Source organism: Periplaneta americana, chromosome 8 (assembly GCF_040183065.1).
Source record: "Periplaneta americana isolate PAMFEO1 chromosome 8, P.americana_PAMFEO1_priV1, whole genome shotgun sequence".
NCBI classification, from domain to species: domain Eukaryota; kingdom Metazoa; phylum Arthropoda; class Insecta; order Blattodea; family Blattidae; genus Periplaneta; species Periplaneta americana.
Window position 1 is genome coordinate 153,896,632 of NC_091124.1, and position 15,062 is coordinate 153,911,693.

The window sequence follows — 15,062 nt, forward strand, 5'->3', positions numbered from 1 at the left end:
TGTTTTATTTCGATCTTACTTAATACATTTTTCGACAGTGGTGGTTCTCAATTTGTAATATTTTGCTATAATTATGTAAGCCTGCCATACATGTCTCATGAAAATAGGGGACACTTTTTTACTATCGAGGTTTTTTGTAAGGAAATTGAAGTTAGAAGTTACAGCAATCAGTATACATTTCGGTTTTACAAATTCTTGCGCTCACTTATCTTCGGCTGATAATGGAAACTTGATTTTGGCGGTGCTTCTTTCCTCCCTCGGCTCGACAACTGGGCGGGGCCTGTTGTAGGATGCGGCGGTAGTCGCTGTCTATAAAGTTGAGGGAGACTGCGCGATAGGCTTACTTACCAAGCCATATTTAACGTTCATTCTAGTTTGTGTTTTTTTCGGCTTTTCTCCCCTGCAAATTTACTCAAGTTTCTTATGTGGGACATATGAACTAAGTGAGGAAGTTGCCTATAAGCTGGAAGTGCACGTCAAGTGTTGAAAATGAGTTCCAAGAGCCTTTGCAAGGATGCGCACTCTCTCCTTTCTCCGTCAATTGTTTGATCTGATTTTACACATTTTCAGTTCGTGATATTTTTCACAACAAAACTACTTTCTGATTATTTTTTTTTTATTCTTCTCAACTTTACCACACTGGAGGCACACAATCTCAACTTTCAACAAGGAAAGGTGGCTATTTCAGTATCTACGCTCATTAAAAACCGCCAAACATTCCCTACCATCGCTTAAAAATTTGCAACCAATCATTTAGGAATTTTTAACAGGTGATTATACTTTAAGGAAGAACTTGCATAGAATGGGCTTAGCTGATAATTTAAACTGTTGCGGACGAAAGAAAAAGAAACAGCAGAACATGTTTTGTGCCATTGTCCTGTTCTTGCAGAATTAAAGATGATTTGTGCTCGAATGACTTAGCCATCATCAGCTACACAAATATTTGAAGACTCCTCAAGATCTTGCAGCGTCTTGGACGGTTTGAGTGATGTATGAGTCACTGAGGAGCTGCTAATAAGAAGGTAGCACAATGAATGGCATAAGAGCGCATAGACCTAACTTTCCCGTAACCTTTACAATCCAATCCAGTCTCCATTCCTTCTACCAACATATCACACTTTCTCTGAACGTCTCAGCCAATGAATTCCATATTCCTCGTATCAAAGTAACTACAGGCCTCCTCTCTTCATTCGCCGCATGTTGCTTAAACGCCAGCGTGTTGATCTATCATCTGAAGAGGCCAGGTTTGATCCCTGGGCTTCTCGTGATGGAACTTTTGGTGGACAGAGCAGACGTTGCAGAGAGCTTTTCTCAAGGTACTCTCTTTTCCCTCTATTATTTCACGAACACCCTACATTTTCCGCTCATTTTATCTATCGTGTGAAAGTTAAAAATAGGTTGGGTTGAAGTTTTGAGGGTAGTACGGATTTCTGACACTAATGTAGGAAGGGCTTAGGGCTCCGGTCCCTAGGACTTTAAGTACTCTTATGACTCCATCAGGGCTTAGGCAGGATGACCTACCTGTTAGTATCAGGCTCACAAATAACTACCCGGACCATCTGTCGGACTTGGACAGTCATCGCTTATATAGGGCGTACAATAAACCTAAGTACAAAAACCGTTCTCCAATCTGTCATTTGGCAAATTTTTAAAACTTCTCTTTGGTATTCTTTCTTTAGACCAGGGATTCTCAACCTTATGAATACTGCGGGCCAATATTTTAGAAAATGTTCTTTTTGAGGGTCGCAGAGATCCTCTAATAAGTCGGCCTCGGTAGCGCAGTTGGTATAGCGCTGGCCTTCTGTGCTCGAGGTTGCGGGCACAGGTCGATGGCATTAAGTATGCTTAAATGTGACAGGCTCATGTCAGTAGATTTACTGGCATGTAAAAGAACTCCTGCGGGACAAAATTCCGGCACACCGGCGACGCTGATATAACCTCGGCAGTTGCGAGCGTCGTTAAACAAACCATGATTTTTCCTCCAATAATAAATGCAATTTACATAAATGTCTTACTAATTAGTGATTACTGTAATTTGTAGTAATTAATAATATGGCTGTTCAAATATATATTTTTTTTATTTTAAGTTTGAAACTTTATTATCGAGCCGCAAGCAAACATAGCGGCGGGCCGCATGAGACCCGCGGGCCGCGGGTTGTGCACCTCTGTTTTAGACGTTGTCTGAACATAATCATAGCACTCAGCTGAATTTGACGAATGTAATTTATTATTTTACTTTCATTTTATATCTACTGACCTCATTTCTAATTTTCCGTCACCTATTAAACTGCTTGTCGATCTCCTTGAAAACATTATTTTTATTTCTGTTGAAATCAATTTCACTTACATTTTATTTCATGTGGCATCATTCTCCAATATTTAATTATTCTGGATTATCTAACGTTGGCAACTTATTTTCAAATGTCCTTCCGATGTGTGAGTGTCTGACGTTTATAATTATAATTCATTGTTCCTTGTGGGATTATCGGAAATTTTCTGGGAAAACTCAATACGTAAAAACTCTACACGATAGGTAGTGATAATAAAGTAACAGAAAAACAAGAACGACACATAATACTCAGGTACAAGTCTGCGATCTGTCCCATAACTGCCATTTCCATCGTGAACTCGAAAGACCTTCCAAGGTTCGAATTCATGTTTCTTTCATTGCAAGCCAGCAATTGAATCAACTAATTGAATTTTAAACACCACATATGTGTTGTTACTTATTATCATATTTGTTATACCTATACTGGGTGTTCATTTCAAAGTGTGTCATGACATCACTGTTGTTGGGTCACCGATTTGAAGCGAGTTTCAGTTTATATGTTAGAGAAGTTGCCTATTATTTAAGGCGTTCTTCAATCTGAACTTGAGAATGTGTACGGTATAACTTGAACGTCGTAGCAACAGATGGCGGTCTGTACGGTCTGTGTGCTACCATAACCTCTTTCGAACTGTGTTTTGCGCCGGCAAGTCGTACGCAGGGTATTTGTTATCATCGGTTGCGTATGGTAACATTCCACAACACAAATCAAATGCTCCGTGTCCATGTTGACCGTCGAAGTTAATGTCAACAAATACGTAAGTAATCGTCTTAACCCTCTCCCCATATCTCGACAGTACCTATTTCCAAACAGTTCACATTCCTGCCACTACCGGCGTTACCGTACATATCGGCACGTACTCTTCAGAATGAACGCCATACTTGCTAGCCAACTTCTCTGCCTCTTAGATTATACACCTGAGCTGCGGAAGTGTAGGAAGATTGAATTCTCTAGGCTCATCAGCTAGCCACATGACGGCATGCAGCGAGCCAAGACACATTTTGAACTGAACACCCAGTATTCTATATCGAATTCGCCACCGGCGTAGCTCGGTCGTTTAAGGCGCTTGCCTGTCGATGCGGAGTTGCGCTCGGGCGGGTTCGATTCCCCCTTGGGCTGATTACATGGTTGGGTTCTTTTCGAGGTTTTCCCCAACCGTAAGGCAAATGTCAGGTAATCTATGATGAATCCTCGGCCTCATCTCGCCAAATATCATTTCGATATCACCAATCCTATCGACGTTAAATAATCTCGTAGTTGATACAGCGTCGTTAAATAACCAAGTAAAAAAAATAAAAAAAAATTTCGAATTCAGAAGTTTCCATTGGATTGGTTTTAAAGAAAAGACACTTCGTGAATGGTATATTTAAATTACTAGTTATTTCCATCATAAGAAATGCACAATGATAATTACTACACACTTGCGCATATTTCACAATATCGTACTGTAAGTTGTGTTTCAGAAAGAAATATTTCTTTGGAATTCAAATTCCCTTTTATAATACTGTAAATGTAATGTGTCATGCTACTATAAAATATCCATTTTATAAGTAATAATTAGGCAATGAAATGAAGTAATTAAATTCACTCCATTACTTGCAGTTTTCGTCGTTCTGCGTCATTTTAGCGTCGTGGGACTCGTAAACTGCATGCGTACTAATCTGCATTTATGTTAATCACTGTCTTTTATATGAAAGCGATTCCCGTGACGCGGAAATGTAGATGAATTGATAACTTCCATCCTTACGCTTCGTAGTCGATGGTGTAGCGGCTAATATGCTAGCCTTGGATTAGAGGTTCGTCAGTTCAAACTCAGTCGAGGGCTATGGATTTTAAAGAAATAAAATTCTTTTCACGGCTTTCTGTAGGCTATAACCAAAGTAGAGATAGGAAGTCTGTGACATAGATTTACAGCATATGAAGAGAACCTGTCGTTAATAGAGTGCTCCACGTTGAATTTCGACGTTGTATGAATAACTTCTGCAGTTGGGAGTCATTAAATAAAGTATTACTATTACAGAGCGGTGGCCAGAAAACAGGTTTCGCTCAAATAAACTGCGTCGACCTTTTACTCTATAGATCGAACGCGATTGCCGACAAAATAGTGTGTACATTTCCTTTGGATCGAGCATTGGAAGGTTTTGTGTTGCGTAGTATGGACAGATAAAAGACTAAAGAGACCTTAAGGTGAAAGCATTAGTATACAGCTGACTTCCACTCATTGCAATTGAGTTTAATTTGTGACAATTCATTACACATTAGTACAACGAATCTTCATTTGTGATACATAAGCCTACATTAAGAAGAAATCGTGCTACTACCGCCGTGCTATATTTCCAGCTGGGCTGGTTCCAGTACTTATTATAAATTAGGGTCTGTAGTGCAATGTAATGTATTACAGAGCGATCCATATAAACATTTACATTTTTAATGAGTTATAATTTCCCCCTGGAATCTATTATAAACTTTAAACTGAGTTTCATGATCTCAGTGGCTATGGAAAAATCTATATTGGTACCCCTACCATCCAATATTAACTATTATGACTATTGTTGGCTATTAGTAATTAGTTCTATGTCTCTAGTTTTTGAAGACATAACACGAACATGCAGTTCTCAATTCGGAAGGGTGTTTTTATTGTGAAAACGTATTGGAAAACAAATTCCTTGATTCAAACACAACAAGCATTTCGAAGACAATTCGATGTGCACAATGTTCCAACCAGGTCAACAATACATTTTATCAATGACAAGAAAGCTGGAGACAATTATTGGCTCGCTCTCGGTGAGAGTGGAAAACACAGATCTGCAATGAGTCAAGATTGTGTTGATGATATTCGAGGACGTTCAGTGAAGTCAAAGAAATTATTGCGCTGATTGAGCCAGGGAACAGATTACTACCAGCAAGATGGAGCGACATGTCATACGTCTAACTTATAGCCAGTTTCTTCGGTGATCGTCTGATCTCAAAAAATGTATGGCACCCCAGATCAACTGACCTAACCTCTCCGGACTTCTTCTTATGGGGCTATATTAAGGACAGAGTATACAAGAATAGATCGCGGTCACTTGTTGAACTCCGTGAGGCCATTAGGAATGAAATCAGCAACATTGACGAAGATACACTTCGGAGAACGTCACGAAATATGGGACGAAGAGTACAGTTGTGTGGTATGGATGCAGGTGGAAGACAATTTCAACATTTTCTCTGAGGAATCTCCCACAGTTACTCTGTAATTCGGAACAGATTGCACACGTTTGCTATTATTGGTTCAGAAGTTATAAGTCATCAAAATTATAAAGGTTTGTAAGGATCGTTGTATATAAGTCGTGAAATTTTATTGCCGAACACTATCGCGCTGAATCACCGCTAAGCGGGCTGTTACTTGCCCATGTCAGTTTTCGAACGGCACCGTACAAAACAAAACCTGTTTCCAGGCGTACATCCATTACTACTCCTACTACTTCTTGTATTATTATTATTATTATTATTATTATTATTATCATCATCATCATCATCATTATATTTGTTTCTCTCACATTGATACTTTTTTTACTTGGTCATTTAACGACGCTCTATCAACTACTGGGTTATTAAGCGTCGATGAAACTGGTGATAGCGGGAAGGTATTTGACGAGGGGAGGCCGAGAATTCACCATAGATTACCTGACATTTGCCTTACGGTTAGAAAAACCTCGGAAAGAAAACCCAACCAGATAATCAGCCCAAGCGGCAATAGAACCCATGCCCGAGCGCAACTCCAGATCAGTAGGCAAACGCTGTACCGCCTAAGCTACGCCGATGGCAACCTGCTTTTCTTAAAAACGACATTTCTTGAGGACAAATTTAACAATTTAATTTTGAGGTCACAAAAAATATTTTAAGTAGGATCAAATGTTGTCACATAATTAATTAGTCGAGAAAAGCTTCTGAATATTATATAGGAATAAAACTATCAACATAGCCTACCCATCCCAAGAAAGTTAAATTATGAAGACTGGAAGTGGAATGACGTGTAATACAAAGATTTGAAGGTAAATGTCCCGTTGAATACCAAGTGCCATCTTAAAGTTAAGAAGGAATTAGATAGAATTCTGAACTGAAGATCTAATTTCGAGAAGCGCGATGATGCGTGATGGCGTGTTCACTGTCAACCGGACAAGTGTATTAACTTGTACTGTAATGAATCCGTGATCTCACTTCTTAGACATTCCTGTTACGTCACGCTTCAAGTGTCACACTCACACATACACAAAGTTACCTGACTCATCCGTTGTGAGTAGCCTGGCGAGTTTCTTAGGCTTTTTCGTAGTTGAGTGTTTATGCATGAATCTGGTTTAAGGTGATGCCACATAGCTTGCCGAATTTCAAGACTAAGACAGCAATCGTGCCCGTTTCTGGGTGGGTTATTGGAAATTAATTTTTATGGTCTGTCTGGCTTAATTTTGTGGATCGGAAGTCGGATGGATCCATGGCTCACACTGGCTCATTGTCTCTTGTCTTCGATGGAGGCCCGGCTACTTGCTGACTACATCAAGTTACGCCATGAGTCAGTGTAGTGTGAAAATAAGGAAAACTTTGAACTGCACGAAAAAAAGGGGACATATTAAGCTAATATCAATAATTACAGTGAAATTGTCTACTATTATTAAGAAATATAATAGGAATTGATATCAATACTTACTACTTTTTTATATTAACATAGGCCTATATGAATCATTTGGAGTATTTATACATAGTTTTCTGCCCAACGACAGCTTTCATTGCAAACCCAGCATTCTCCAATCTTCCCTCTTTTCCGTCTTCCTCTTAGTCTTCACATACAATCTATAAATCTTAAATATTCTTTATCGTCTATCTTCTTCTGCCTCGAATTTTTCTCCCGTTTACCATTCCTTCCAGTGCATCCTTCAGTAGACAGTTTCTTCTTAACCAGTGATCCAGTCAATTCATTTTCCTTTTCATTATAAGTTTCGGTATTATTCTTTCTACACTCTGTCTTTATAGCACAGTTTGATTTCTTATTTTGTCTATCCATTTCATACGCTCCATTCTTCTCCATAATCCATATATCAAATTCTTCCAGTCGTTTGTCTTCATTTCGTCGTAATGAATGCCTATATGTACAGATAAGGAATTAAAATTTGGACCGAGTCTTGATAGGAGTCCACCTGCATGTAGACAACAATTTCACACGACTGTCCACAAGTGGCATATATAAGGGGTTCTTGTTTACTGCACATGCGCAGTGTGTTGTAAACGAAACTTATACAATAAGGGAGCTTCAAATTTTATTACCGTATATGTATATGTTTCTATCCCATACAATGCCACACTCCACACAAAGCATTTCACTACTATCTTATTTAGTTTCTTTTTCAGAGGTCTGCAGAAGATGCTTCTTTTTATATTAAAAGCTTCCTTTCCCATAACTATTTTCCTTTTGACTTCCTATTAGCAGCTCATGTTACTACTTAAAGTATATCCCAAGTATTTGAAGCTGTCCCTTTGTTCTACAGGACATCATTTTATTTTTACTTCAATTTTTATTGTACCTGAGTTTTTTAATGTACTTCACTCCCACCACCTCTACTAGTTAACTTCCAACCGTCCTCCACACAGAACCAAGGCCGCGTATGCAGTCAAAGTCATCTACGGTCATAGTAAACAGTATTGAGTTAGTGAGTAAAGTACGTTCCAGAAATATGTTCGCGTTTTCCAGTGACGAAAGAGTTTTCAATATTGAATCATATTTTCACACAGGTACTGTCGTCCGTGTGCCTACGTCGCATTCCGGTTTCCCCTACCTGCTTCTACTCGCCCCTCTTTAAAGACTAGTGGCTGCGCTGTCTTAGCTCTTTTCTGAAAACATTAATTTCTGTTAGGAATTGCACGTTTACGTAATATGTATTATACAACTGTTTAAAATAACGTAAATAAAAGGGTCTCGTTAAGCAATGTGATTTCCCCCCTTTCTACGACCCAGTGATAAAACGACTTGGACGGACAGTAGATAGCATGTCTAAGTAATTTTATCTGTGCGGGTCGGGCAGAAGTGAAGATTGAATTTATAGAGCAGGTACAGAATTATTTCAACATGAGTTACTAGTACGAAGGACGAAACTGCTAATTGGAATTAGGTACACTAGTCTATAGTGCGATAATATGCAAAAAAGAACAGAACCCTGTATCAAAATGAACGGCCATCATTTTCAAAATTTTGTTTAAATATCCATATTATGATTATTTTTCAATTTAACTTCATTCATTATATTGTACGCTAATGTACTGTAGACAGTAAAGTACACTGCATAATGAATAGTCCGAATGGATAGCTCAGTTCGTAAGTAAAAACACCTATTGTTAATGCAGTATTGTATTTTGATTAAAGAAAAACCTAATGAAAATTATCAAATTCAAAATCGCGATATTTCCTAGTTTACGTAAATGGATGAACTACTTTTCTTCCCTCCTATAAGTTAGTCTACCTAGTAAAGTGATTTGTTTGTATTTTACGCCAGTATCATCGAACTCCAGTCTTGGAAAGGAGTAGCAAACGGTGTTTCCGGTTCTCAACCGTTAATCCAATGGTTTAGTCAGGTTAATATTAGAAATGTTAGTAAAAATAAAATGATGTCCCTGTACTACCTCATTTCGAATTCGCAAGTTTATCTTCTTTATTTTCTTTCGATAACCACGGTCTTCGTCTTGTTTTCAATTTTTCACAACACTGCTGAAATCTATCAACTGTTATGTTGATATTCGGATTCCGTCCCACTTGCTAAGTTCCTGTTATTCAAGGAAATCGCGATTTTTACGTCGTCTGTCTCCAAAGACTATAACGTAAGATTATATTTCGGGTGAATGACCTACAAAATTAAATAAATCGACAATGCAATAATAAAACTTTGTTTTTGTAAATATCATATTATCATACTCACAGTTTTCGAGTACTTCCTCACTTAGTAGTAAACAAGGTTAATGGGCTTTTAAATTATGAAACTGAGATATCTGGGTTCAATAGCGTTGGAATTATCATGACCACAAACATTACAGTATCTCCGTTATTAAGGAATGCAGTAACTAGTGGGTATTAAGATTATCAGTGCTTTAGTTCTAACGTTTGTGAGCACATACTTGAAACCATACAGGCCGCGCTGTACGGAATGAATAAATTGCAGCTTTAATATCGAATAGCGAATTTCACTATGTTTGTCTAATATTAGATAAAGTATAAAGTCCAGATATGGACCTTACACTGCAGTTCTTCAACTGTAAGAGCCTAGGAGTAATAGTAAGTTCAGCAATATTAAATATAAATAACATTGTAAATATAAATTTATATGAATAATTTAGGTTCAATGTCCTTGCATTCAGAATGGACATGTAGTCCTTTTGTGTCTGTTCCATATTGTCATTTTGTAATTGGTGGTCTGCGTCATGCTGACCATATAATCAAGAAGTTTGCTGCTTTTAAAATGTTTAATGCTAGTTCAATTTCCTCAGAAGACAATCCCGTAGACACATACTGAGTAACTACATAACAGATAAAATAAATATGATCAAGATGAAGAAGAAGAAAAAATTGATGACGATAATATTGATGACCTTTGGTTAATGAATTTGCAATTATAGTGAACATACCATAGGTATACTGTAAATAGGCCAGCATGTCGCAGAGACACAAGAAGAAAGAAGAAGAAGAAGAAAATGATGGTATGGAAGAAATGATGATTGTGAAGGTGAGGAAGAAGAAGAATATGGTGATGATAATAATGAATTTTGGTTAATGAATGTTCAATTATCCTGACTATGGCTGCATACACTACTTACGTACTTTCTCACTTATGGCTTTTAAGGAACCTGGAGGTTCATTGTCCCCCTCACATAAGTCCGCCATCGGTCCCTATCCTGTGCAAGATTAATCCAGTCTCTATCATATTCCACCTCCCTCAAATCCATTTGAACGTTATCCTCCCATCTACGTCTCAGCCTACCCAAAGGTCTTTTTCCCTCCGAGCTCCCAACTAATACTCTATATGCAGGCTGAATACACTACACAGAGGCCAAAGAAGAAGAAGAAATAAAGGTAATGATGATGGTGTGGAAGATGGTAATGAAGATGTGGAAGAAGAATAAGAAGAGTCCACCGCTGTGGAGTAACGGTTAGCATGCTTGATTGGGAACGAGAGGGCCCGGGTTCAAATCCTGGTTGAGACAAGTTATCTGGTTGAGGTTTTTCCGGGGTTTTCCCTCACCCCATTAAGAGCAAATGCTGGTTAACTTACTTCCGGCACCTGACCCTGGGCTCATTTCGCTGGCATTATCACATTTATCTCAATTATACTCTAGATAACCATAGCAGTAGGTAAAGCGTCGTAAAATAACCAATTAAAAAAGAAGAATAAGATGACGACAATGATGAATTTTGGTTCGGCCAGGTGGCCCGCGTTCGATTCCCGGTCGGGGCAAGTTACCTGGTTGAGGTCTTTTCCGGGGTTTTCCCTCAACCCAATATGAGCAAATGCTGGGTAACCTCCGGTGCTGGACCCCGGACTCATTTCACCGGCATTATGACCTTCACCTCATTCAGACGCTAAATAACGTAAGCTGTTGATAAAGCGTCGTAAAATAACCTACTTAAAAATTTTGGTTAATGAGTGACTATTTCGTAAATAGACTTGCATACAGTACATACGGACACAAGAAGAAAAAGAAGAACCTAATGATGATGGTGTGCAAGAAGATGACGATGATGAAGATGAGGAAGAAGAAGAATATGATGAGGATGAAGAATTTTGGTTAATGAATGTCCAATTATCGTGACTATATCGTATATATTGCATGGAGACACAAGAAGAAAAAAAGAAGACAATGAAGATGGCGTAGAAGAAGAAGACGATGATTGTGAGGAAGAAGAATACGAATAATGACGATGATGATGAACTTTGGTTAATGAATGTTCAATTACCGTGATTATACCGTAAATAGTCCTGTATACACTGCATAGAGATACAAGAAGAAGAAAATGATGATGATGATGGTGGTGGTGGTGGTGAGGAAGAAGATGATGAATTTTGGTCAATGAATGTTCAACTATCGTGTCAATATAGTAGATAAATGTTATGTTTTATTTAACGACACTCGCAACTGCAGAGGTTATATTAGCGTCGCCGGATGTGCCGGAATTTTGTCCCGCAGGAGTTCTTTTACATGCCAGTAAATAATATAGTAGAGACATACATAGAGACATAAGAACAAGAAAAGAATAAGAGGAAGAATGAGATTGTGATGATCAGAGACCGGAAGTTTAGACATTATGAATCATTAAAATAGGCAGGCAAGAAGGCATCATAAATAGCTAAAATAGGCAGGCAAAAAAGACATTACAAATAGCTAAAATACGCAATAAAAGGCAATTATAAAAACCTTGCATTAGACCCACAACCTTGCAGTTTCCACAAAGGGATTTCGGCACCAAGAAAAGCTTTACATAAGTCGAATGCAAATTGAGATTTTCGACTAGATGTTGCAATTATTGTTGGAAGCAAAGAAATCGTTTTCCCAGTAGCCTTGGAAAGTGCATTTTTGTGTTTGGTTGTACTGATATGTTGTGATATGAAATATTTATACATAAAACAACGTCGCAATGAAAACTGAAAGAAAAATAACGTTAGATCCGCACTCATTGTTGCCTTGTCAAACACAAGCGATAATTAAAACGGTTACTGTTACACATTTTTGCACGGCAGCACTCATTGTTGCAAAGAGAATATGAACTGACTGAAAAACATTAATATACATTCGGTGAAGTCACTTTCATTGTAGCGGTTATAGATATAAATTAAAATATACCTGTAGGATATTTTTAATAATAAATTAATTAATAATAGATAAATAATCAAATAAAGGGGGAAAAAAGCATTTATTTTGTAAATTAGGCATTTATATTAAAAAAAGGCAGAAAAGAGCAACACAAAACTGTGACGTTTCAATCACAAACGTATAATTCGTACAGATTTACTTTCAAAATGAAGTAGATTTAACACATTTAAAAAGGCATTCTGCCAAAGTTCCGGTCTCTGGTGACGATGATTATGGTGGTGGTGGTGGTGGTTGTGGTGATATTGGTTATTATTAATTAATGTTCAATTATCGCGGCAATATCACATACATACATACATACATACATACATACATACATACATACATACATACATACATACATACATACTGTACATACATGAGTTTGCTCATACGAGGGTGTAAATTCATTTAATTTGTATTTTTGTTTTGTTTTAATATTTGGCATGTTCCTTTTTGTTTGATGTATATAATAGTTTTAATGCATTTTTGTTTGTATTATAATTAATATGTATTTTTGCGGTTTCCTGATTATAATAATAAATTACAATTAAAATTGAATGAGGGAATTTTGGACCAAAAAGTCAGACACGTCAAACCTTATATTTAGAAAGTAATATTTTATGGGGGGGGGGGGAACAACATTTCGACTATCATTGAGCTAGTTATGTCATCGAGAACATTTTGAAATGACACTATTTTTTTAACATCTTGTAAAAGAGATTAATTTTTTTGTACCGCCATGCAATAAATAATTCATTTATTTTGTATACAGAGAAGCGTTGTGGTTATGGTTATGGTTACTATGGTAACAATGCATGCATTTTATTAGTTATTGTGTTACTATAGCAGTTTTATTGATGAAATTAACATAAAACAGGATGTTTTTAACAGAAAATGATCTTTTTGTGTTTCTGACATCTCCATATTCTCTGAATTACGCTTGTAAGTCTTATTCTGCTCAGAGTTTTTTTGAGAAATATGTGTCGATTTGGATGGGTTTCGTTAAAAAGTGTGCATACTTTTGAATTGTGCCTCTTTTGTCACCAAATTCAGCATCATCAGGATCTCCATTCTCTCTTTTTCTATTAAGAACATTTTGTTTTATGTTGATTTCAACAATAAAACTGTTTTCATAACACAAAGACTAACAAAATGTATCAAGAATCAAATTCTTGTTACCATAGTAACAATAGTGTTTGTATAAAACAAATGAATTATTACATAGCCATACAAAAAAAATGCTCTTTCGAACAATATAAAAAACTATTGACTTTCATTTAAAAATGTTCTCGGTATCATAACTCACAAAACATAGTCGCAAAAAATATATCGTTTCCATAAAAGTATTTCTTTCTAAATTCAAAGTTTGACATATCTGAGATGTTTATCTAAAATCCCCTAATTCAGTTTTATTTTCAATTTTGTGTTACTTTTGAAAAACCGTATACCTTATAGTGTTCGTTTAGAATCTTAGGAAATCCGAATCTTCAGTAAAGACATAATGAACCTAATAGTCTAGCCTTGAAGGTGGATGACGAAAAATTACGTCTATGGTTGTGTTTGATAATTTAGAGATTTGACCCTAAAATTGTAATGCCAATCTGAGAAAATAGTTCAGCCATAGAAATGAGAGAACGCTCTTCCAGGGCTGTAAGTGCCATAGAGTAGCGGAGTGGTCCTATGTGATTTTGTAAAACAGAATTCACACTCACCGTCACACGACGTCCATGTGGGCTTCCTGGAGCAGGATCGCACACATACGCACCTTTCGAACACACGCACGCGACTGACTGGAAGGTGTGCGACTGGTTCCGCGCGCGCATTGACTTAACGCTACATGACGTCACTCCGCGTCATCGTTTCCAGCGAACCTTCTTTGTTTCGCGGTGCTAAGCAACGAGACAATTGAAGGCGGAGAACCGCACTACATGGCACATGCCTACTGCGAAGCAATGCTGACCGTGTCTTCTGAGTCGACGTCAGCAATTCAAACCCTGGCGGGGCCCAGCCTCCGTGAGGGTTCCATTGAATAGAGTGACAGGCAGGCTTTCTCTAAATACTGTAAATAATATGTTACGGACTGAAACTCTCGCAAGCGTATGTTGGTTAATGAACTTTGCAAAGAGTACATTTGAAATGGTAATCATGTTTTATTCTTAGCAATGGATTGGCGCATAAGTTCGTAGCGTTTTTCTGTACTTCCATTCATTTAATAGTACTATAGCGACACAGCTACCATAGCAACGAAAAAAGCTACGAACTTAGGCACCAGTCCAATAAAAATAATAATTATCGTCGTAATCTTCATAGTCGCGATCGTCGTCATAATCGTTTTTTCTGCAAACGAATGAAAGCATTTCGTCAAATATTTCAGAGGTCTTTGGAATCTTTCGTTTTCTTCTTCATACGTGCAACGTCTATATTCGACATAGTCTACACTAATAGAAAAACATAAAAGGATTTTGTGAACCGAAAAATCGACTTCGGTTGTCGTGGAAATATGTCATAAATATGTATAGAGGTACACTGTGTATTTGGAGAGCTGATAATAATCCATTCGAGGGGGATGGTGTTTGCAATATATTTAAAAATAATAATGTATTTAGGTTTCCTCATTCCGTAACACTTTTTTTCATGTTAGCTAGCTGCACTTGAATTATACACTTAATCTGTATTAATTTATTTCTGTAACATTTTTCAATCCATACGATTATATCTTCATTCATTTATTTTATATGAAACAGACTATACAATTATCTGCATGATGTTATAGTCTCATTTGAATCGTGAATTGCAAAAACCCCACATTTCCATTTGAGTAAATTTTTCAAGATGTACAAAATACTGATCATTTTCTGAAACTTCTGG

The 15,062-nt window shown here is 37.2% G+C and overlaps 1 protein-coding gene across 1 annotated transcript in view; it reads right to left on the reverse strand.

The window, feature by feature from the left end:
- LOC138705161 (free fatty acid receptor 4-like) overlaps window positions 1–14,016 on the reverse strand; it is a 78,421-nt gene extending 64,405 nt beyond the window's left edge. The window contains exon 1 of the mRNA XM_069833827.1: window positions 13,907–14,016. The gene's annotated coding sequence lies outside the window, so the exon portion shown is untranslated. The remainder of the gene's footprint in view (window positions 1–13,906) is intronic.
- Window positions 14,017–15,062: the final 1,046 nt, after the last annotated feature.